We start from the raw sequence: 24,888 nt of genomic DNA, 5'->3' as shown, positions 1-24,888 counted from the left end.
TTCAGATATTTTAGTCCCCAGTCCTCTCATCATCCTGGTTACTCTTCTCTGCACTCTTTCTAGAGTCTCAAGATCTTTTTTATAGTGTGGTGACCAAAACTGGATGCAGTATTCCAAGTGGGGTCTGACTAAGGCTTTATAGAGTGATCTTGATTGTATCCCTCCTGTTAATGCAATTTAGGATTGCATTAGCTTTTTTGGCTGCTGCTGCATACTGCTGGCACCTATTTAGCTGGTTGTCCACTAAGACTCCAAGATCCCTCTCATAGTTACTGCTGTTAAGTCTGGTTTCACCCGGTCTATATGTGTACTTTTTGGTTTTTCTTGCTTAAGTGTAGGACTTTACTTTTCTCTACACTGAATTTGAAGAGTACTGGGCCTAAGACGGAACCTTGTGGCACCCCACAAAGATCTATTCTTTGACAGAAGAGAAGCAAAGCAGAAGTAAGAAGACGGGAGTAAAAGGGATGCACTATACCAAATTCATTATCCTAAAGGTGCTTTTTCAGGAGGCAACTGGACTTAAGTTTTTTTCTTTTCTTTGAAGATGTTTTGCTTCTCATCCCAGAAACTTCTTCAGCTCTGACAGGATGGTGGGGAATGGAAGGATTCCCACCCACTAAGGATTCCCACCCACTAAACTAAGGAGTCCCCACTATCCAGTCAGAGCTGAAGCAGCTTCTGAGATGAGAAGCGAAACATCCTCAAAAGAAAAAAGAAAAAAACAGAAAATCCAGTTGCCTCCTGAAAAAAGCACCTTTGGAACAACCATGACCTAGAGGACTTGAGAATCTCTACAGATTTTTAGCTATGCACTTTGGGATGAACACCCTCAAATGGTGGGGGAGTAAGAATGGATTTCCAGAGGGAAAAAATTGCAGACTACAAGAACTAAGAACACCACTCAGGTGGCCCCTGAGGACACAGACAAACCTCCAAGTGGCCTCAACGACCCTCTAAAAGGATGCAAATGACCAGCTGTCTGCAAGGAATATAAATCCTTCCATTCCCCACGTCCGGTCAGAGCTGAAGAAGCTTCTTGGATGAGAAGCGAAACATCTTCGAAAGAAAGAAAGGATGAGAAGTGAAACATCTTCGAAAGAAAGTCCAGTTGCCTCCTGAAAAAAGCACCTTTGGAACAATCATGACCTGGAGGACTGAGAATCTCTACAGACTAAATTCATTAATGCTGTTTAGGAGAACGTAAGGTAGACCATCGCTGTTCCAAGGATGTTATGATGTAGTATATACTACATTCACGAAGGCTGTTTAAAGAACGTAAGGTAGACCATCACTGTTCCAAGGATGTTATGCTTTACTCTTTGATAGAGAAGATGGAGCTAAGGGGATGTAGCATATTAAGTTTATTAATGCCTTTCCGCGATACCGGTCCCATGTCCTCTGCAGTTGAGTAAAGAAATAGGATTTGCAGCTTCAATAACGACAATAATTGAGCCCAGAATGTATAGTTGCTAAGCAAGAAATGTATTAAGTTATTAAGAAATTTATTTATTAAGAAGGCAAGAGAAGAAGCAAATGGATGGAAACTTATCAAGCAGAGAAGCAATCTAGAACGAAAGAGGAATTTTCTGACGGCGAGAACAATTGATCAGTGGAACAGTTTGTCTCCAGATGTTGTGGGTTGCTCCAAAACTGGAGGCTTGAGAAGAAACTGGACAGCCATTTGTCTGGAATGATGTATAGAGACTCCTGCTTGAGCAGGGGGGTGGACTAGAAGACCTTCGAAGTCCCTTCCAACTCTGCTATTCTATCACTCAGCTCTTCCAGAATTAGAACTGGAGGAATGATCCCATTAGTCTGGAAGTTGGGAAGGATTGCCAATTGGAAAAGGCTTTCGTTGCTCTTCCAGAAAAGCCTCCGCAGCTGGAGAAAAGATCCAGACCATTTCCAAACACCCAAGATTTATTGGAATTCTGCCATTCCAGAGTTTTGTGCTCAAGCTTTTGGCTTGGTTTTACTTTATTTTCTGGGGTAGTCTGGGGGAATGGGGTGGAAAGAGCGCTACAGGAAAGGCCGAGAAGGAAGAGAGATAGTTTTTGAGAAAGAAGATTCCAGTTTGTGTGTTTTGTGTTTCAAGTTTACAGAAGAAAATAAACCCCCGGTTTCTTCCCACGCTTTGTTGGAAGAAAAGAAAAGGCTGGTCTCATTTTAAAAGGATTCGGTGCAATTTTTGGGGATGGGAGCATCTTGAGACGACAAGGGAACTGAGCTGTCTTTGAAGATGAAAAGGACCAACAAAAGAAAGAAAGAAAGAATGATCCATTAAACCACCTCCACCTACCCTTAGTCACCCAGGTACCTAACTTTCCCAACCACCTAACTTTCAAATCTAAAATATCTACTTTGCAAAACTCCTTGCGTGGTGAAGCCTCCACCCTACCTTAATGATTTGGCCTACAACTTCTTTGTTTGCTATTTTGCTGTAACTTTTTTTTCTACTCCAAAATACCTTTTCTGAGAATGACACACAACATCCGAAGTCCACCCACCCACGAGGTGATTATTATTTTCTTGCATAGCCAGCTGGATGGCTGGGGAACACCGGAATAGTAACTTTTTCCACAGATCCAAAGGGCACATGCTGGGGGAAAAAAAATCACCCTGCATTTCCAAAACCTGGTGTTTTATTAAATATAATGGATACTTTATGCCCGGAGGGGCTGAGAGAAGGGGAAAAAATCCAGAAGAGAAATTAGACAACTTACTAACTGAATAACACATTTTTTAAAAAAATTTAATAGACAAGGAAGAAGACAACTGAGAAATTCAATCAAACTTCCTTGTCTTGTGTCTCTGACATAAAATAACAACTCTACCTGCAAACTTTTTTTTTTAATCAAATGTATGCAGGGTGTTTACAATATAAGATTAAGCTGTTCCTGATTACTATTCCACTTTAATTTGTTAATAATAACTTAATAATAATGTAATTTAATGACGATAGGACATAGAGGTTCAGCCATTGTCTCAATATTGAAGACAATATAGACTTCCACTTACAACCACAATTGGGGACCGAATTCCTGTCGGGAAGCCAGGCGGTTCTTAAGTGAGTCACGCCCATTGTTATGACCTTTTCTGCTACAGACGTTAAGTGAACCACTGCAATCGTTAAGCAAATTACAGTCATTAAGCCAATTCAGTTTCCTAACATTGACTTTGCTTGTTGAAAGGTTGCAAGTGGTGATCTCTACAAACTGTCACAAGTACATGCCAGTTGCCAAGCATTCTAATTTTGTGGGTATATGAAGTTTATAAGTGTAAGGACTGGTCGTAAATCACTTTTTTCAGTGCTATAATAACTTCCAACGATTACTAAAGGAATGCTTGCACATTGGAGACTCCCTGTAGGAAGACTCTAAAAGCATTTGTTAAATTTCTCAGCTTTTTAAAAAAAATAATTTATTTATTCAACATTTAAAAAACAATTTCCACTTTTTACAATGATTCTGTAACAGTGTTCACACTAATTAATAAAGTCTATAACTATATCAATTGCTTCTCCATTCTATTCACTTATACTCTTATTTCTCAATTTAACTTATAACACACACACACATATATACATATATATACAGACGAACACAATACAGAAGCCTGATGATGGCAGATGAGATTCTGCCGAAACATTGCTACAACTTTAAAAGCACAACTATAATGATGTGGGAAAATACCCGAACAAAGCTGAATACCATACATGTAAGTACCCGTGAAAACTTAAGAAAACATTATATATACATACATACATACATACATACATACATACATACACACACACACACACACACACACTTTCTCATTTTTGCTGTCAATTGATGCCTTTGCCTCTGCTTTCTAACCACTCATACCAAACATTCCATATCTTATAGTACTCGATTTCTTTTAATATCTTTTAATATCATCGTTAGCCTGTCCATTTCAGCACATTCAAGGATCTTTTTAATTACTGCTGCCTCAGAGGGCATAGTATCCTATTTCCAGTTTTGAGCAAATGAGATTCTGGCTAAATTTCTCGGCTTTTAATCTACCTCGCAGGACTGTTTGTGAGAGTTTAAAAAAAAAAAGAGGGAAGATCAGAAGTATGATAGATTCCGCTTTTAAAATCTTAACAGTGCCAGATGGGAATAAAATGCAAGCATAAGCTTGAGAATTAAAAAAAGAAAAGCATGACCGGTCATAAGGCAAGAAACAACATAAACAGATCTTATTGCAAGAAATGTACATCTGTTTGGTTTTCTTTTATGAACGGGAAACCAGTTCAAATATTTACTTTGAATCGGCTGCTACGCACTTTCAAACCGGATGTTTAACCATTCCCCCCAAAAAATAAAAGTCCCAAAATTCTCCAAGAAAGATTGACAACCCAAATTTTCATCTGTTCTCCAGAAGTAACAGATCAAACCATCTCAGCACGTCTTCAACTGACACAAAAAGGCCTTTAAAAGACATTAAAATAGAAGCATCGGGGTAAACTGGCTCCAGGGATGCCACATGGGGCATAAAACTATACAGGTAGTCCTCAACATACAACCACAATTGAAGCCAAAATTTCTGTTTGCTAAGCAAAACATTTGTTAAGTGAATTGTGCCCCCGTTTTACGACTTTTGTCTGGCCACTTTTGTTAAACAAATCACTGCCGTTATTAAGTTAGTCACAGGGCCGTTAAGTGAATCTGGCTTTCCCCCTTCGTTTTTGGTTGTCAGAAGGTTGCAAAGGGGGATCATGTGATTCCCCAAGATGCTGCAACAGGCATAAGTACATGCCAGTTGCCAAGTGTCCAAATTTTGATCACATGACCATGGGGAATGCTGCAATAAGTGTGAAAAATGGTCATTAAGTCACTTTTTTCAGTGCTATTGTTAATTCTGAATGATCACTAACTGTTGCAAGTTGAGGATTTGGTAGTTCTGTTTGCAAACAAATAAATAAAAAGTATGGAAATTCGGTCCACACAGCAATTTGGCCCACCCACCAACTCCAGTCTTATCTCTGAAACACTTATTTTTCCAGCCATTAATTTATCTCAAACTTGGCAACTAATGTTTCTCGACAGCTAATTTTTCCAAAACTTAAAATTGTGACCCCCCTCCCTCCAAAAAAATTAGCTGAGTGTCCCCGGTTGTAAACACAGGACCGAATTTTGATCAAAGGATTGTGGGAATGCTGAGACAGTCATTAATGGCCATAAGTCGAGGACTACTTATGTGTCCTGCAAAACACGACCAGCAAAAACCCCACAAACTGGAAAACTGGGCAAAATTGCTTCTTCTGCACAATGCCATCTGTATTTTTTTATGCTGATGTGAAATGTTTTTCTGTAGCTTTGGTGATCTGGTGCATAACAAAAAGGGGCACAGAGGGAATTTCCCCTTTCTAAGATATCAAGAATTTAGGAGCTGTTAAGTTAAAAAGCACAGACTGAAGAGGAAGGGCACACAAAAAAAAAAACACAAATGTTTTCCACATTTTTATCTTTCTTGAGTAAACTCAAGGAAAGTCTGGAGGAGGATTAGAACCATTGGTGTAGTGGCTGTTCGGCGTTTCACAGTTATAACCGTTGGATCCTCCCCACGGCCACAATTCAAAGGCTTGGCAACTGGCATGTACTTATGCCAGATGCACTGTCCCGAGTCATGTGATAACCCATCAGTGACCTTCCCAGCTCGCTTCCGACAAGGAAAGTCAATGGGGAAAGCAGATTCGCTTAATGGCGATGTAATTCACTTAACAACGGCAGTGATTCACTTAAAATTGGTGGCTCAAAGAGGCACAACTTGCTTAACAACTGTCTTTTGCTCAAGAACGGAAATTTTGGGCTCAACTGGGCCAGTACGTCAAGGACTACCCTCTGTTGCAAAATAAAATGACGATCCAGAGATTGAAAAACCAAACCAAACTAAAAAGCTTAAGACAGGAGAAAAGAAATACTTCTAGCAAAGAAAATAATAATGTAAATGACTCTTGGAACTTGCTGGGAAGTCCTTTTTGCTTCATTCTTTCGCAGATCAGCAGCCAAACTAAACATTGACCAAAAAAACCCACCCCAAACCCTAAATATCTAGTGTTGCAAAAGATATTTGACTTTTTTTTTCCACAGCTGTAAAATAATTCTCCGCGTTGCATCCTGTGTTCGAAATCGTTCTTAATAATACTGACAAGTGAAAAAAAAACCTTATTACAATCTAAAAGGCGGGATTTTTTTTTTTAAAAAAAGAATCAAGTTTGTTAAATTGACACCCTGCTTATCATTCAGGTGCTGAGCGATTGACTTCTTCTTGTTTTCCCCTCAACTATCTGGTGGGAGGCTGGGCTGAGAGGGAGAGACTGGATCAAAAAAAAAACAAACCCCAAGGATTTTCTGGCTTTTAAAAAAACAACGATCAGCCTAAAGTTTAACGGGAATTCGAGTCACACCAGGCTGCCCAACCTTTCTGCCAGAGAGTGACCGAATGGATGGCAGGATAGTCAACGGGTACATTAAACCATGCAGGAGATGATCAGATGGACGTCCTTATTCTAGGACAAATTCAGGATGTAGGCAGGACAAGAAGCAACGGATGGAAACTAATCAAAGAGAGAAGCAACTTAGAACTAAGGGAGAAATTTCCTGAACAATTTAATCAGTGGAACAACTTCCCTCCAGAAGCTATAAATGCTCCAACTCTGGAAGTTTTTAAGAAGAGACTGGACAGTCACTTGTCTGAAATGGTATAGGGCTTTGTGCCTGAGCAGGGGGTTGGACTAGAAGACCTCCAAGGTCCCTTCCAAATCTCTTACTCTGTTCTGCTGTCAGAGCAAATCTTTCAGCCAGTTCACAGGTTACGTTTCAGGGAAGCTTTGCTGGCAAATTGCCCTCAAGACCAGATTCCCTATCTCCCAGCAGATCTTTCTTCATCTTTCTTTCTTTCTATCTATCTTTCTTTTTCTTTCTTTCTTTCTTTCTTTCTTTCTTTCTTTCTTTCTTTCTTTCTTCCTTTCTTTCTTTTCCTTTTCTTTCTTTCTTTCTTTCCTTCCTTCCTTTTCTTTCTTCCTTCCTTTCTTTCTTTCTTTCTTTCTTCTTTCTTTCTTTCTTTCCTTCCTTCCTTTTCTTTCTTTCTTTCCTTTCTTTCTTTCTTCTTTCTTTCTTCCTTTCCTTCCTTCCTTTCTTTTCTTTCCTTTCCTTCCTTCCTTTCCTTCCTTCCTTCCTTCCTTCCTTCCTTCCTTTCCTTTCTCCTTTCCTTTCCTTCTTTCTTTTCTTCCCTTTCTTCCCTTCTTTCTTTCTTTCCCGGCCTCCAATGCACAAGATCCCAGATAAAAATGGACAAGAGACTGATTTGGGAAGCCTGGCCCTTGTTTGCCTTGACTGATAAGCCCTGTTAATGTTGGTTTCTGCTCCTTCAGCAAAATGCCTCTCGTTCAAAATCGGTGACTCTTGGCCGGGGAGAGCGCTGGCTGCCCCATTCACCTTTATCTTACCCACCCCAGTTCCCAACTATCCAGAGTTTCAGGATGTTTCCCCATTCCACCAACCTCCCCCACCCACCCAAACAGCCCTGAGTCATGCCAAAAACATTTCTGTTGCCAGCAAGAGGAACCAACAGAGAAAACAACAACAACATCTGGTTAGATGTCCATTTTCATTAGAGAAGGCAACACAAGGAGCCAAGAAGGAAGGATCTGCTGCCCAAGTCGATAAGAGAATACAGGATAATAAAGAATCGGTAGACCTTCGGAGGTCTTCTAGTCCAACCCCCTGCTCAAGAAGGAGAAATGTATTCCAGACAAATGGCTGCCCAAAAGCCTCCAGTGATGGAGCACCCACAATTTCTGGAGGCAAGCAGTTCCACTGGTTAATTGTTCTCTCCGGAAATTTCTAGGTTGCTTCTCTCCATGATTAGTTTCCATCTGTTGTTTCTTGTCCGATAGGTTGACCCCTTGTTTTCTGTGACAGCCCCCCCGCACCCGTGTATTGGAAGTCTGCTATCATGTCACCCCCTACCCCTCTCTCTTCATTAAGCTCTTGGTGATTGGCCCAAAGTCATACAGTTGGCTTTCATGCCTAAAGCGGGACTAGAACTCACCGTCTCTTAGTGATCAGCCCAAAGTCATGCAGTTGGCCTTCATGCCTAAAATGGGACTAGAACTCACCGTCTCCTGGTGATTGGCCCAAAGACATTTAGTCAGCTTTCATGCCAAAGGTGGGACTAGAACTCACCGTCTCCTGGTGATTAGCCCAAAGTCATACAGTTAGCATTCAAGCCTAAAATGGGACTAGAACTCACCGTCTCCTAGTGATCAGCCCAAAATCATGCAGTTGGCTTTCATGCCTAAAATGGGACTAGAACTCACCATCTCCTGGTGATTGGCCCAAAGTCACCCAGCTGGCTTTCATGTCTAAGGCAGGACTAGAACTCACGTCTTCTGGTAACTGATCAAATTTACCCTGCTGGGCTTCATACCTAAAGTGGAACTAGAACTCACAATCTCCTGGTTTCTAGGCCAGCATTAAACACTACACCAAACTCAACTCAAAAGTTAAGGGCAAGACATTTGCAAGTATGGTTCACCTCCTCTATGGAGCACCTGAATTTTGCAGACAATTCTACTTGAAAACACAGAAACAGGAGCCCATTAATAGCAATCACTACATAAAGAGAAAAAAAAATCCTTCTTTTTCTCCACGTGATAGTCTGAAAACTAGGAGTTTTATTATTTAAGGAAGGCTTTTTTGAGCAGGGGTGTTGTGTGTGTGTGGACAAAATATTGTTTTTCTACTGTCTTCGTCCACAAGTTACTTAAACTGAAAAATCCCGAAAAGTCACTTTTTAAAAAAATGTGCAAGCTTGAAAGAGAAGTGGCTTCAAACAGTGAAGAAGAAAGAAAAAATCCAAAACGTAAGCAAACTTTAAATCTTGTGGCACGGTGCAAAAAAAAGAAAACCTATCCTGCAATTTAATTCGCCTTTCCTGTGTGATCATTTTCTAATTATTCCTCTTGGAGACCCACAGCTCTCGCTAAAAAGGAGCCCTAATGAAGTTAACTTCAAAAGTTAATTGGAAAAAAATGTGCTTGATGAATTCTTCCATTCTGGTCCCGCTTTGGTGCTAATTCCATCCTGTTTTATTTCCACTAACGATTTATTAGGCTGCCACAATTAGCAATTGTAAGCAGACGTGTTTTAAAAGACGCCTGACGGGGAGAGGCACACACAAACACACAACAGTGAAGTTTTCTTGAAAAGGATTATCAGAGAGAAATACAAAGGTAAGTCAGGAACCCATTTGTTTTAAGAAATGAACACAAGAGAGAAGCAGTTTGATCTAGTGGTTAAGGCAGCAGGCCAGGAAACAGGAGGTGGTGAGTTCTAGTCCAGCCTCAGCCATGAAAGCCAGCTGGGTGACTTTGGTCCAATCACCAGGAGATGGTGAGTTCTAGTCTAGTCTTAGCCATGAAATCTGGCTGGGTGACTTTGGGCCAATCGCCAGGAGATGGTGAATTCTAGTTCTGCCTTAGCTTGGAAAGCCGGCTGGGTGACTTTGGGCCAATCACCAGGAGATGGTGAGTTCTAGTTCTGCCTTAGTTAGCTAGAAAAGCCAGCCGGGTCACTTTGGGCCAATGACCATGAGACGGTGAGTTCTAGTCCCGTCTTAAGACATGAAAGCTGACAGGATGACTTTGGGCCAATCACCAGGAGATGGTGAGTTCTAGTCCTGCTGACCCAACATCTTGCTACTTTGCAAGGAAGAGAGAACTCAAAACCAATTTTGCTCATGCAGCATCCTTGGGGGCCAGGCCAGTCTGAGTAAGTGCCTTCTCCGTGACCCCAAAGCGCAGGAGGATATGAAGAGAATGAGGAAATGGCCTCCTTGTGCCCTATGCACAATTTTTATTTACTGCATTTGGGGAAAAAAATATCTCTTTTCCTCCATAGATAGCTTGTAACCAAGATAGGAACAACAGAAAACAACCCAAAGCAAGCATCAACTCAGCTCAAACAGGGAACCAAAACCAGCAGAGAAATTGGAACAGATGAAGCGCACTAAGGAATAAGAGCTCAATGTTGGACTTCCACAATAAAAGTCTTTTGAGGTTGATGGTCTCAGCAACTTCTGGAGAACCTCCGTTTGCCCCTCGCTGGTGTGCAAGAACGACTTATCTGCTCACCTAGGAGCAAACACATCCTATAGGTAGTAAGAAGCCACCCATAATTAGAAGTCATCCAATCGCTTCTCATTTACTTCAGGTTTATTATGGGTAGTGCCAGTGCCGGTCATTAAATGAATTTGTTGTAAATCAAAGCCTATCTGTACCATGCGATTAATTGCCGGCCCAAGTCCATGCAAGTTGAAGGGAAAACAGAGTTTCCAGACTCTAAACTTGGGCAGTTATGACCCATCCATCTTCCTAAACGCCAGAGGGAATATTTGTTACTGAAGAAGAGAGGGGAAAAAAAATAAATGTATAATAAATGGTGGGTTTGGTTTTCAAAGCTTTCTATTTCTTGTTCACTTTGGCAGAGTCAGCTCCAATCAATCCCAACGCTCGCCTTGAGGTCTTAAGACTTCAACTTCCAGAACTCCTACAGGCAGGCAGGTGGGTATCCCAGAATCCCTAGCGGACAGGGAGTATCCCAGAATTCCTAGCAGGCAGGAGGTAAGTATCCCAGAATTCCTAGCAGGCAGGAGGTAAGTATCCCAGAATCCCTAGCGGACAGGAAGTGAGTATCCCAGAATTCCTAACTGGCAGACAGGTGGGTATCCCAGAATCCCTAGCGGGCAGGTGAGTATCCCAGAATTCCTAGTGGACAGGAAGTGAGTATCCCAGAATTCCTAGCGGGCAGGAGGTGAGTATCCCAGAATCTCTAGCGGACAGGAAGTGAGTATCCCAGAATTCCTAGCAGGCAGGAGGTGAGTATCCCAGAATCTCTAGCGGGCAGGAGGTGAGTATCCCAGAATTGCTAGTGAGTGTGAGGTGAGTATCCCTAGCGGGCAGGAGGTGAGATCCCAGAATTCCTAGTGGACAGGAAGTGAGTATCCCAGAATTCCTAGCGGGCAGAAGTGAGTATCCCAGAATTCCTAGCGGGCAGGAAGTGGGTTTCACACTCAAGAAAAAAAAGAATAAAGTTGAAGGAACATTTCCCCCCCAAACATAAAATATCATCCAGTGCCACAATGGGAGGAAAAAACCCGGAAGGCATCATGCTTCAAACACAACAACACCGTGTTGTGGTGATCAACCCACAACCACAAGTTATACTCTCCTTAATCTCATTCTTGTATCAACTCTAAATGCGGTTGGTGGAGAATTAAGGGGTTGTTTTTTCTTCCGCGAGGAAGCTCCTAGAGATGTCACTTTTATCTCCTTCAGATGTTTGAAACCACCACCTAATTTTTTTTTTATAAATATTGAGAGAGGCTTGTCTTAACATCTGAAGGTGGATCTACACTTCTTCCAAACAAAACCCGGGTTAAGGAATTGATTAAGAAAAGATCCAAAAAGGATTCAACGGGATACGTATCCTTTCTCTGACGAAGACGTCGCTCTAAGTTGGGTGCGTATTTTATTTTAATGATCTATTTTCTCCCCCACACCATCTTTCCAATCTGTTTTATGACAGCCCCTAAGTAGGGCCAGACACAAAATAAATACCGAATAAAAGAAGTACCACAATGCTTCTATATCTCTGTATACGTATAATAACAGGACAAACAATACAGGTAGTCCTCAATTTACAACGGTCACATTTAGTGACCGAAGTTACAATGGCACTGAAAAAAGTGACTCGTGACCGTTTTTCACACATACGACCACTGCAACATCCCCATAGTCATGTGATCAGAATTCAGTCGCCGGCTGGGTGGCTTTGGACCAATCACCAGGAGACAATGAGTTCTAGCCCTGCTTTACAAGTGAAAGCCAGCTGGGCGACTTTGGGCCAATCACCAGGAGGCGGTGAGTTCTAGTCCTGCCTTAGCCATGAAAGCCAGCTGGGTGGCTTTGGGCCAGCCCCTCTCTCTCAGCCCAACTCCTATCACAGGGTTGGTTTTGTAGGGAAAACAAGAGGAAGGAGGTGTGCTGGATATATTCACCACCATGTAAAAATAATAAAGGCAGGCTACAAATGAAAAGAAACAAAAAATATGCGATAGTTTAGCTGACAACCACAGGATCATTTTCTAAAAAAAAAATATCACCACCTTCTGGATCAAAGCTCTTTCCACCCCTTTTTCTCTGTCCAGCCTGGCCTTGGGTGCTCTGGACTACAAAACCCCATGCTCCTCAGCCGCAGCTCAGGTTGACTGCAGCTGTGCAACTAAAACATCTGATGCTTAATAGAGCTTAAACATTGGGAGTCTTATAAAGAGGAGGAAACATAACCTCATCCAAAAAGATCCGCGCATTGTGGATAATCCATTACATCCTGCATCAAGAAATGTTTTGCAGTTTTAAAATAGCCGAGGGGAGGGTTGGAAAATCCTGGAGTAGGATTATTAATGCCTTGATTCTCTCTCTCTCTCTCTCTCTCTCTTGGCACATTTACTAAGAAATTTTTTCATACTGCTGTTTCTTCGAAAGCAGGCAAAAAGACGCGTGGTTATTTTCCAGTCTCCAAAGAGCAGGTGCTAAACTTAGATTTCTTTTCCCCCTAAGGGCAGAAGGCTGTGGAAGGAGAAGAATCTTGGATTCGAGCTTGCCAAAATGACCACAGTTCTAGAATGCATCTCAGGTTGCTTTAAAGGGGGGAGAGAGAGAGAGAGAGAGAGAGACAGACAGAAAGAGAGAGGGAGGGGAAGTGAGAAAGAAACAGAGGGAAAGAGAGAAAGAAAGAGGGAGAAAGAGAGAGGGAGAAAGGGAGAGAGAAAGAAAAGGAAAGGGAGAGAGAGATGCAGACAGAAAGAGAGAGGGAGGGGAAGTGAGAGAAAGAAACAGAGGGAAAGAGAGAAAGAAGAGGGAGAAAGAGAGAGAGAAAGAAAAGGAAAGGGAGAGAGAGATGCAGACAGAAAGAGAGAGGGAGGGGAAGTGAGAGAAAGAAACAGAGGGAAAGAGAAAGAAAGAGGGAGAAAGAGAGAAAGGGAGAAAGGGAGAGAGAAAGAAAAGGAAAGGGAGAGAGAGAGATGCAAACAGAAAGAGAGAGGGAGGGGAAGTGAGAGAAAGAAACGAGAGAAAGAAAGAGGGAGAAAGAGAGAGAGGGAGAAAGGGAGAGAGAAAGAAAAGGAGAGGGAGAGAGAAAGAGAGGAAGGGAGGAAGACAGAGAGAGGGAGGGAAGGAGAGACAGAGGGAAAGAGGGAAAGAGGGAGAAAAGAGGGAGAAGAGAGGGAGGAGAAAGGGAGAGAAGGAGAAAGGGAGAGGGAGAGAGAGAAAGAGAGACAGAGAGGAAGGGAGGAAGACAGAGAGAGGGAGGGAAGGAAAGATAGAGGGGAAGAGAGAAAAGAAGGAAGGAGAAAGAGGGGAAGAGGAAAAAAGAGGGGGAAAGAGAAAAAGAAAAAGAAAGAAAGAAAGAAAGAAAGAAAGAAAGAAAGAAAGAAAGAAAGAAAGAAAGAAAGAAAGAAAGGAAGAAAGAAAGAAAGAAAGAAAGAAAGAGGGGTGGGAGCCCTTTTCTCCTCTTTTCCCTATTACAATGACCCCATGAGTTGGCCCCAAGCTGTCTTTCAGACCTAAGGGTAGACTAGAACCCAGAGCCTCCCAGTTCCTAGTTCAGCATCTCTCCTCCTGTCATCATCAAACTGTGTCTCATCAACCCTAATAAAGACATGTTAAAAAGACAGCAGACTCTGCTAGCGGGACTATTTCTTTTCCAAGAGAGGGAATTCCCCCCGTGCAATTTCCCTGAGAAAGCCGCTCCGGTGACAGGGCCCCCGTTCTGCAAGGGAATTGGATAATTATAGAGAACCTTCAAGGGGTCAGAATCTCTTGTTCCCGAAAACATGAACTTTCAATGTGGGTGGTGGCTGAGGCAAGTCATTCCCTTCCTGCAACACGTAACTGTGGGCTGGAGAGCATGAACCCTCGGCAATCAGAAAAGGGAAGCAACACACACACACACACACACACACACACACAAAAACCCAACCAACCCCACATGTCAAATGCACCAGGATAGAACAGAGAAACTTTCAACCCAATACTACCCATCTTTGAATTAAATTTGCCCAGGCTGCATCCAACCAGATTTCCTCTAGGCATGATATGAAGCCATAATTTATCCAAGCATGACATTAACTCACTGGATTGACAGGTAGTACAAAGCCGCCAGTCATCGTTTATTATGTGGCTGGCTGGAGGGGAAGGAGTGGGAGAATCTGGGGACGGAATCAAGAGAGGGGTTAGCTTAGAATCCCTACGTAGCCACAAGTGAACTAAATCCCACCTCCCCTGACCTTCCACGGACCCGTATCTAACTCCTAGCAGGCACTAACCATTCGTTAGGAAGATTCCTGCCCATAGGCAGCAGAAGCAATAAATCCATTTAAGTGGACCTTTAGGGGTGGATATGAACGTTGGCAACTGACGTTGGCCAAGTTGACTCGTCAACACCAAGAAATGGAATGCTTCTTTACGTGAAGTATTTACGATTTATTTATTTATTTTAATGGAAAGGATGGATGCATGGAAAGATAACAAGAGCATCTTCCCTAAGCATTGAAAATCGCTGGATAGAAGCCTTGAACTAAGCAACAGAGCCACAGGCAGAGGAAGGCAACTGGTAGGTAGAACATTTTTAATGGGTCTGCTCCAGAAAAGGTGTTCAGTGGACTACTCAAAATGTAGGAACTGTGTTGTGGCTCGCCGGCAGTGGAATGGAATTGGAGAGTGGGGAAGAACGGGGACCAGTCTGGGAGTCTGGAGAGGACTCGGGGCGAGGGTCCTGCGTCCGATGCAGAGATGGGGCCAGGACCATTCTGGGAGTGGGATGCTGCCTTTGGAGTCTGGCAGCAGCGAAGAAGAGAACCCCAGGGAGCCTGTTTCAGTGCGCGTGTGCGCAGAGCTGCAAGAAGGAGAGAGCAGCTGAAGCAGAAGGGGTGACTCGGGAGTAAAGCTGGGAGGCGATTGCCCTTCCCATCAGGGATAAAAGTCAGGCCTAAACGAGGAAACCTTTGCAGGAAGCAAAGTAGTTTGATCAGTTCCGAGTCCTCCTTGAAGCTCTGTCTATTTCGGTTGGCTTTTTCTTGTACTTCGGTTGGTTTCTTTTATAGTTAATTGGATACTTCTGTTTTTGGCAGCATTCCACAAAACTGAAAGGTGAGTGCTTATCTTGGGGGACTGTTTAAGATGATTTCTGGCTGGGAATGGAAACAATTCCCAGCGTTGCAATAAAATAGGTTCTGCTTTTAAAACAAGTTTGTGATTAATTACGTTTTATGAAGCCTGGGTCGGAACACTGACATAGGGAAGCCAACCAACCACAAACTCTTAGAATGCATGGGTCCTAATGCAAGTAGACATAATTCCACCTTTCTACTTGTTCCAACTTAACCATGTTACAAAGGAGCCCCTGTGGCATAACTTTACCTAAAGTGTGACATTTGCTTGATGACCTTAAGGTATGCACGATCTCACAAGTGGCCTTCATGCAATAGTGTGGGAAGTGATGAGGCCACGAAAAATGCTCTTTCAAAAGCCAGTTTCGGGAGAGGTTGCACAGTTGGGCCAACGAAAGGTGGAGTCTGCCACCAAAACATTTGACCTTTACTCATCACACCTGAATTCAGGCAATGTCTTGACCGTGGAAGAGCTACAATTCAGGCACGGCCGTCTCCAAATCAAACCAACCCAGGCTGCACTGTAGACCAGACTCTTTCCAAAATTCTCAGAAGACGACGCTTCCAAACATTTGCGTGGCAGAGAAGAAATGAAGCTCACTTTTTGAGGTTCTCCTATGGCTTTCTTGAAATGGGCTGGTAGAAGCAGTTCCCTGCCAACACAGCCAACCAAAACTCCTTCATTGGACTAGAACTTGTCAACTTGGCAATCTCCAAACTTGGCAACTTTTAAGACTTGTGGACTTCCAGTTACCCCCTTTTAAATCATGAATCTCGAGTCAAACTTCCAAAAACCTTTAAAAAGGATTTATTGGGAATTAACATGTCCGACACTGCCTGGGTGTATCCGACTCTGAGACACATCGTTCATTATCACCCTCCAACCCTTGGGTGTATCATAATTCATATTGTCCAATGGGACACCTCCATAGCCAAGAGTCATCAATCCTGCTCTCCAGTTAGAATTTTGCATGGCGGAAACTTCGATCACCTAGCTACTATCTTTGAAAACATTTATGGAATGCAGTTTTGGTTTGCAAGCTGCTGCACTGCTCCCCTCTCCCTTTCTGTTGGCAACTCTTAAAAAGACCATAGAAATATTTCATGAGTTGAACACCAGACAGCATGGCAGGCTGAGGAATGCTGGAAGCTGAAGTCCACAAGTCCTAAAGTTGCCAAGTTTGGAGACCCCTGGACTAGAAGACCTTCAAGGCCCCTTTCAACCCTGTCCTTCTATTATTCCAAAAACCCCTTTTTAGAGGCTACTCCTTAAAGACCCAGCTTGGGATTCTGGGAGATGCGGCCCCCAACACGAAGCCTGGCCAGAAAATTCTGGGAGACGTCGTCCCAACAATACACCTGTCTCATGAAACTGACCAAGGGAAAGATAAGCCTAGCCAATGTCACAAGGTTTGGCCTTTTTTCTTTTTTATTGAAGCACTGCCCTGTATTTATAGCAGTTCTCTGGAAAGGAGGAAGAAAACACAGATGGTCACATTCCATTTGATTTTTGTTGACCTCATCTGCTTCACCAGAGAAAGGATGGGTGGGGACAGAGAAGCAGAGAAGGAAGGGAAGCGTCTTGACACTGGAGGAATGAGCCACACACTTACCAACACCGTTTATAGATAATGCTTTCATTAAGGAGAGAACCAACCTAGAACAAGGGAGAAATTTCTGGCCGTGGGAACAATTGACCAGGGGAAGAACTTGCCTTCAGAAGTTGTGGCTGCTCCATCACTAGAGGTTTTCCAGATTGGACAACCAGTTGGTGGCTAACCTTTTGGGGCTCCTGTGCCAAAAACGGTGCGCACATTCATGTTCACACATGCCAGCTCCCAGAAGACAATACGCCCCCCCATGTCCCCTGCATATGCATGCGCAATCCCCCGCTGCCCCCTTACTTGCACTGCGCCTCACAGCTGATTTTTGGCCCGTTTGAGGCCTTTTTTCGGCCTCCCAGAGGATCGAGGCAGGCCTCTGCAGGTTTTGCAGGCCAAAAAAATGGGCCCGTTTCATCACTTCCGGTATTTCCGGAAATACAAGAAGTAATGAAACGGGCCTATTTTTCGGCCTGCAAAAGGCTTTCCTCAAGCCTCTGGGAGGCCGAAAATCAGCTATGAGGCGCGCACATGCACAGTGAGGTAAGTTTTCCTTCAGCTCGCGTGACGGCACAAATGGCTCTGCGTGCCGCCTGTGGCACGTGTGCCATAAGTTCGCCATCACGGGTATAGGGTCTTCTGCTTGAGCTAGGGGTTGGACTAGAAGATCTCCAAGGTTCCTTCTAACTCATTTTGTCATCTGTCAATCCTTACAATTAATATAAACGATCACCTGAGATTCCCAATATCCAATCCAGTATTTGAGGGGCTGCCATAAAGAGGAGGGGGGTCAACCTATTCTCCAAATCACCCAAAGGCAAGACAAGAAAGCAACGGATGGAACCTAAATCAAGGAGAGAAGCAGCCTGGAATTAAGAAGAAATTTCCTGAGAGGGACAACAATTCATCAGTGGAACTCCTGGCCTCCAGAATTTGTGGGTGCTCCATTACTGGAGGTTTCTAAGAAGAGACTGGACAGCCAGCCATTCGTCCGGAATACTATAGCAGTGGTTGCCAACTGGTGGGCCGTGGCCCACTGGTGGTCCACGAGAAAACTTTGGTGGTCTGCAGAGAAATCTCACCCCCAGAGCACCCCCCAAAGCAATTAATCCAGACAGCCCACTCCCGGGCCCTCCTGCCCTCACTCCTTACCTGGCAAACTTGCTTTCTAAATTGCTATTTTTCCCTTTTTCTGACCATCATCTGTTCTGCTGTGCCGGGAGATTTAGATTAGCTAGCAAGCAGGAAATGGTTGGATTTCTTGCTTTCTAGCTAATCTTTAGATCTTTGGCTGTGAACCTTCCTTAGGATTGAAGCAGCGCAGACTCAGCTCGCCGATGGCAGAAACACGGATCTCTAAGTGAATCTGTGATTCTGTGAGCAACTCAATCAGCCTGCCTGCTTTGCCTGATTTTGGGTAAAAGTTGCTTTTTTAAATAAATAAAAAATCAATATTTACATAAATATTTATAATATTTACATACAAGCCATGCCCAGCCAGTCACATGACCACCAAGCCACACCCACAATTTGGCCATGCCCAAAGAACCAGTTATTAAGACATTTGAATCCCACCCCTGCGTCTGTGTGTGTGTGTGTGTTTGTGTATGTGTGTGAGTGAGTGAGTGAGAAGGGGGAAGAGATAGAGGTTAGATCAGATCTCTCTTTCTCTCTTTCTCTCTCCCTCACCAACATCAGACAAAATTCATATTAGTGGTCCCCGGGATTTAAAATTATGAGTTTGGTGGTCCCTGAGGTCCAAAAGGTTGGCGACTCCTGGACTATAGGATCTCCTGCCTTGAGCTGGGGAGTTGGATTAGAACAGGGGTCCCCAACCACCGGGCCGCAGACCGGTACCGGTCCGTGGAACATCTCCTACTGGGCCGCCGGTTTGCTGGGCGCCGCCATCTCGTTTTGATGAGAAAGTGCTTCCGTGAGCTTTTCCGGTTGGAAAGCGGCGTCTGGGTCCTGAAGGAATCCTCGCGCCTTAGTTTCATCGAAGGGGCGGCGGCTTCGAACGAAACTAAGGCGCGAGGATTCTTTCAGCACCCAAGGCAAGGCGAGCCGAGCGACCATCCTGAAGCCGTCCCGAAGCCCATCGACAAAGGTACAAAGGAGGAGTTGAAGGTAGCGGAGAGAAGCGGGGACGGCTGGCTGGCCGGTCGCTCGGCTCGCCTTGCCTTGTCATGCGTGCTGATGCCGGTACCAGGCCGCGGATCATTTTGTGATGCCGGTACTGGGCCGCGCACAAAAAGGTTGGAGACCACTGGATTAGAAGACCGCCAAGGTACTTTCCAACTTTGTAAATTTCCACTGTTGGCATAGTTAGTACCCACCCCACAATGGCTGCTTCATAGATTCTTGGTCAATGAAGCCATGGCCTGAGGTCATGCGAACCCATCCTCCACAGCACTGTATTTCCTCAATAGAGTGAACATTGCGTAGTTCTTGGCCTGAGGGGGACACACACCATTTCCCATCTAAGCAGAAAACAGCACAGCCCTTTTCTAGCTTCTGCTACTTTCCAAGAGTTGGTCAACATAACAAGGTTCTCATCGCAATAGCCTGTAGGTGCAGAGTGTGTGGAAAGAGGACCCTCCCACTGGCTGTAATCAAATATTACCGGTCTCTCGAGTTTTTGTCCTTCAAGGCTTGGGGGCGTCTTTGTTTTATGGTTGGTGACACCAAGATGGCCATGGAAGTTGGCAGAAGTAACCCAGGTTTGCTTCTGAAGACACACAACGGTCAACAGGCGGATGTTGCATAAACAGGCGGCATTCAAGCCCGTCACACACAGAGGCAAACCTTAATGAGAAGTAGAGAGCCATCCCAACCTAAATGAAGACCCAACATGAGGGCAAGACAAACAGCTTGAACCATCATCGGTGACTGTAGGGAGGTTAGTCGAGTCGTAATTCTAGGTGCCATCCAAACAGGGAGTAATGGTTAGATCGTGGTTAAGCAACGGCATAAAGTGATTGGGTCACATTTTTTTGCAGGCAACTCTCAATAGTCCTGGTTCACATAGACTACTCAACGTCATGAGTAGACATGACCCCAAGTTGTCTAGCGCGGGTGGTGTTGCCTAGTTTGGGTCATGAAATGTCTGCAAGAAAACCACCAAGCTCAGAGAGCATCAAGGACCGCACATTATCCTCCTCCTCCTCCCAAACTCCACTCCTTCTAGCACTGATGAAGTTACTTAGTGTGGGTCATGAAACATCTGCAAGAAAACCACCAAGCTCAGAGAACACCAAGGACCCCACAGTCCTTCTCCTTTTCCTCCTCCTCTTCTTCCTCCTCCCTCCAACTCCCTTCTAGTACTGATGATGTTACTTAGTGTGGGTAATGAAACGTCTGCAAGAAAACAACCAAGCTCAGAGAGCACTAAGGATCTCACAGTCCTCCTCCTCCTTCTCTTACTCTTCCTCCTCCTCCCAAATTCCACTCTCTTCTACCACTGATGAAGTTGCCTAGTTGGGTAATGAAACGTCTGCAAGAAAACAACAAAGCTCAGAGAACACCAAGGACCCCACAGTCCTCCTCCTCTTCTTCTTCCTCCTCCTGTTCCTCCCCCCGCAAAAAAAACCACTCTCCTCTAGCATTGATGATGTTGCCTAGTTGGGTAATGAAACGTTTGCAAGAAAACCACCAAGCTCAGAGAGCAACCAAGGATCCTTCATGTTATCTATCCCTGTATATGTTTTTCCTTCCAAGTCTGCTATTTTTCAGAAAGATTAGCTTAGGGGCAACTTACTGGAAGCCCACCTATCTGGACAGACAGTTACACTTATGGTTTACACCTTCTTCCGCTTTCCAAAACCAAGGTTACACCTCTAAAAAGAAACACAGGTAAGCCCTCAGCGGAAGGCCACAATTAAACCCTCAATGTCTACTGCTAAGAGAGTCAATTATTGCAACTGCCATAAATAGGAGTCGGTAGTCGAGTGCCTGAATTTTTGACCGTGCGAGGCTGCAACTGTCGTTAAGTGTGGAAAAAAAAACGTTGCTTTTTTTCAGTGCTCTTGTAGATTTGGTCCCTAAACCAACGGCTTATTAAGTTAAGGACAACCTGTATGGGAAGAGGAAGATGTGCAAAGGTCAACTTCCAACAAGTAGACTGGAAAGCAAACACAGAGAAGGCAGGTAGGATCAGAGAAGGAGGAGGAACAAACTCATAGCTGGTACAGGAGTTGAGCAGAGAGGTAATGAAAGAGGAGGAGAATCTCTGACTCATGAGAACCGTGCTTAAAACAGACGCTTAAAAGGGAACAGGTTGGATGAGGCAAGAGCTTCCCACGAGTTGACGCTGGAAGGGAAACTCGGCCAACGAAGAGATTGCGCACTGCACCCCAAGGGAAGCTTCCTCACCCAAGCCCCCCGTTTTGAAGGAACTAAGCTGGGCGTCAGCAACCTGTGGCTCTGGAGCCACATGCGGCTCTTTGGGCCCTCTGCTGTGGCTCTCCTGTTGGGTGATCCTACCTGTTGTGGTTCGCCAGCAGCGGAATCAAGACAGTGGGGAAGAATGGGGACCAGTCTGGGAGGACTCAGATGAGGGTCCTGCGTCCGATGCAGAGATGGAGCCAGGACCATCCGGGAGTGGGGTGCTGACCCCAGAGCCTCCAGACTCTGGCAGCAGCGAGGCAGAGGAGCAAGGGGAGCCTGTTCCCAGTGTGCGTGTGCACAGATCTGCCAGAAGGCAAGAGCAGCTAAGACAAAAGGGGCAACTCAGGAGTAAGGCTTGGAGGTAATTGCCCCTCCCATAAGATATAAAGGAAGTGCAAAGGTGAAGGAAACTTTGCAGGAAGCAAAGTCGTTCACTCTGTTCGGATTCAACCTTGAAGCTCTGTGCGGACTTTGTACTCTGACTTTTTACAGTTCATTCGGCACTTTAGCTGTTGGCAGCAATTCAAAGGAGAGAAAGGTGGGTGCTTATCTCAAGGAACTGTTTGGGACTCATTACGGGCTGGGAACGAACATGAAATAAAACAAGAGTTGTTTGGACTAAGCGTGTGCTTAATTACGGTCTCAGGAAGCCTGGGTCAGAACACTACCACTGGCTGGCCCTGCCCCTCGCCCTCCCCTCCCAGTCACTCCTCCCCTGGTCTGAGAAGGTAAAACACAAAAAACCGAAATGAGGGGGAGGGAGGGAGGGAGACCCATTTCCCACAGAAAATGGGCGTTGTCTTACCTGAACACCATTTCTCCTTGTTAGGCAAGACAGCTCAGGAGTAACACTGGGAGCCACAAAACCTGGGTAGGCATGGCCGCAGTGGTGGTGTCATGTGGGACCTGGTGGGAGTGGCGTTGAGTTGGCCACGCCCACCCAGGTTTTGCGGCTCCCGGTGTTTTCTGTGGGAAACAGGTCGAAATGGCTTTTTAGAGTGTTTAAGGTTGCCGACCCCTGAGCTACTAGGCCAGCAAAGCAGATTAGGAAAGGGTTTCTCTGCCCGCAAATCATTCATGACAAGGAAGGGTAGACATGGAGACCTTGGCCAGGTGCAAACATTTTGCAAGAGGCGGTTTCCCCAAAGGAGCATTTCCCGTAAGTGGGTTTGCAGCAGACACACAGTAATAACTCCCAGCTTAAGTCTAACACAAGCCCCGTTACAGTTCCTCGGACATTATCGCTTGGAACAGTTTGCAAGACAGCAGTATTTCCGCTTCACGTTTGCTTGGGAAGGAGGAAGACTACGATTTGGTGTTAGATGGGTGCATTGGGCAAGACTGGGGTGGGGTTAAGATGGCACCACCTAGCCGCCCCCGAGGTGTGAAAATATCTACGGAGATTCTCAGTCATCCACTTACCCCAAAGATGCTATTTTCAAGAGGCAACTGGACTTCCTTGTTATTCCTTGAAGACGTTTCGCTTCTCGTCCAAGGAGCTTCTTCAGTTCTGACTGAATGCAACATGACAGCAAGAAATATAAACCCTTCCATCCCCCACCATCCAGTCAGAACTGAAGAAGCTTCTCGGATGAGAAGCGAAATGTCTTCTAAAGAAAAAAACCAGAAAGTCCAGTTGCCTCCTGAAAAAAGTGGGAATAGGAATGGATTTCCAGAGGAAAAAAAACTGCAGACTGCAGGAACCAGAAGCACTACTCAGGTGTTCCCGAGGACACAGATAAACCTCCAAGTGGCCTCAAAAACCCTCTAAAAAGGATGTAAATGACCAGCTGTCTGCAAAGAATATAAATCCTTCCTGGATGATTAAGAATCTCCATGCACATTTTCACACCTAGCTTTCTGTATGACCATGATTCTCGAAGGCCATCAGGAGAAAACTATGCAGCTGTGCAAAGGATGAGTAAGACATCAGAAAACTCCACCACAATTAGTGTTTAAGTTCTCAGAAGGAATGAGGAACCTGAAAAGTATTGGATTCCAATACCCATCATTCTTGACCACAGCCCACATTAGTTATAAAGATGGCCTTTGGAGCCCAGCATGTCTTTCTCATAATCTGTACACTACTAAAAACTCTATCTGCTTATCACCTTCAATTAAACCAAAAGGGACATCACAATACTGTAAAAACATTTTTTGAAAGTGCCTCAAATCTGCTAGCTTAAAAATGTGTGTCTGGGACTCATTTGTGTAACTGAAATTTCAACGATCTTCACACCAGGTGTATTTGCAAAATTCTGGCCACAACAGCAAAGCAACGGTGAAGCTGGCAAGAAGTTGGAAGTCCTTCTTAATTCTCACTGCAAAAAAAGCTCTCACACAAGAAAGCCTGCCTGTGGTCATTGTTTCTCTCTTTAGGCAAGAAAATATTTCTGAAAGGATGACCCAACGGCCCATGGGTTGTCTATTACTTCCTACTTCCAGGGATCAAAAAAGATACTTCCTTCTCTCTTATTTTATTTATTTGCTAAGTTTAGTTCTGCCTACCTCATGTGGGCCGCCTACAAAACTAAAAAGGAAGAAATGAAAAGACTGTAAACAGAATTTTAAAATAATAGAATAAAAGTAAATAATGAAAAAAGAGAATGCATCAATAAAGGAGAAAATATTTGCAGCTCAGGGTTGAAATGAGATGTTCTCTGAGCTCGGTGGTTTTCTTATAGATGTTTCATGACCTAACTAGGTAACGTCATCAATGCTAGAAGGTATGGGAGTTTGTAAAGAAGGGGAGGACTCTGGGTCATCAGTCAGTCAATCAATCTTTATTATGGTCACAGACCAGCATTAGAGATCCTAGATATTCTCTGAATTTGGCTGCTTTCTTGCAGACGTTTCATTACCCAATCTAGATAACTTCATCAGTGCTAGCAGGTGGGGGGGTTGTGGAAAGGAGAAGGAGCAGGCGGACTCTGGGGTCAACCATCGATCAATCAATCAATTTTTATTACAGTCACAGACCAGCATTGGGGTCCTTGGTGCTCTCTAAGCTTGGTTGCTTTCTTGCAGACATTTCATTATCCAAACTAGGCAACATCATCAGTGCTAATGAGAATCCATCAATATGAACGACAAAAGATCTTCCTTGCATTCCGGAAAAAAATAAATACATTTAAGTTTTCTCCAAACCATGGCCAAATCAAACCATTATCAGCTCTCGGATAACCCAGAAGCTGGGTTAATCAATCATGTAACACCCTCCACCGGCTTCTAACCAGCCGAAGCTCCTGCCTCAAGAACAGCTGACTCCCAAGTGCTCGGCTGGACATTGCTTATTAGCAAAATGAGAAACCTGATCTACAGAAAGAAAACACTACACGGAGATGAGATCTGGGCTGCTGTTGGCAGCCAACAAGCCTTCCTCCTTTCCTTCCTTCCTTCCATGCAGATTTAAAAAATAAAAACCACCCCCAATTCTTCTCCTCTGCCCCGTCACAGCCAAAACAAGCTTCTGCTGTCCGAGATCCTTTCTGGTAGCGCAGTTTTTAAAAACTTGCCTTTTCATTGCCATCTACTGATAGGATTTCTCATTTTACGATCCAACAGGGCGCGTTGCATGTTGCTTTTTTACAAAACGACCCCACTTCATCGAAGCATGGCACTTTCTCTGGAGGAATCGCAT

The 24,888-nt window shown here is 44.3% G+C and overlaps 1 protein-coding gene and 1 long non-coding RNA gene across 2 annotated transcripts in view; one reads left to right on the top strand and one right to left on the bottom strand.

Annotated features, from left to right (window-relative positions):
* HIC2 (HIC ZBTB transcriptional repressor 2) overlaps positions 1 to 24,888 on the bottom strand; it is an 84,556-nt gene that overhangs the window by 52,943 nt on the left and 6,725 nt on the right. The window lies entirely within an intron of this gene.
* On the top strand, positions 2,062 to 10,590 carry LOC148129609 (uncharacterized). The gene is made up of 3 exons (XR_015745282.1): positions 2,062 to 2,316; positions 9,933 to 10,188; positions 10,519 to 10,590. It is a non-coding gene; the product is annotated as an uncharacterized LOC148129609 (long non-coding RNA).

Source organism: Notechis scutatus, chromosome 13 (genome assembly GCF_049901735.1).
Source record: "Notechis scutatus isolate UNSWTSFEM ecotype Mainland chromosome 13, rNotScu1.2, whole genome shotgun sequence".
Classification (NCBI taxonomy): Eukaryota; Metazoa; Chordata; class Lepidosauria; order Squamata; family Elapidae; genus Notechis; species Notechis scutatus.
The sequence above is the reverse complement of the archived record's forward strand: the minus strand, read 5'-3'. Positions and strand labels throughout refer to the sequence as shown.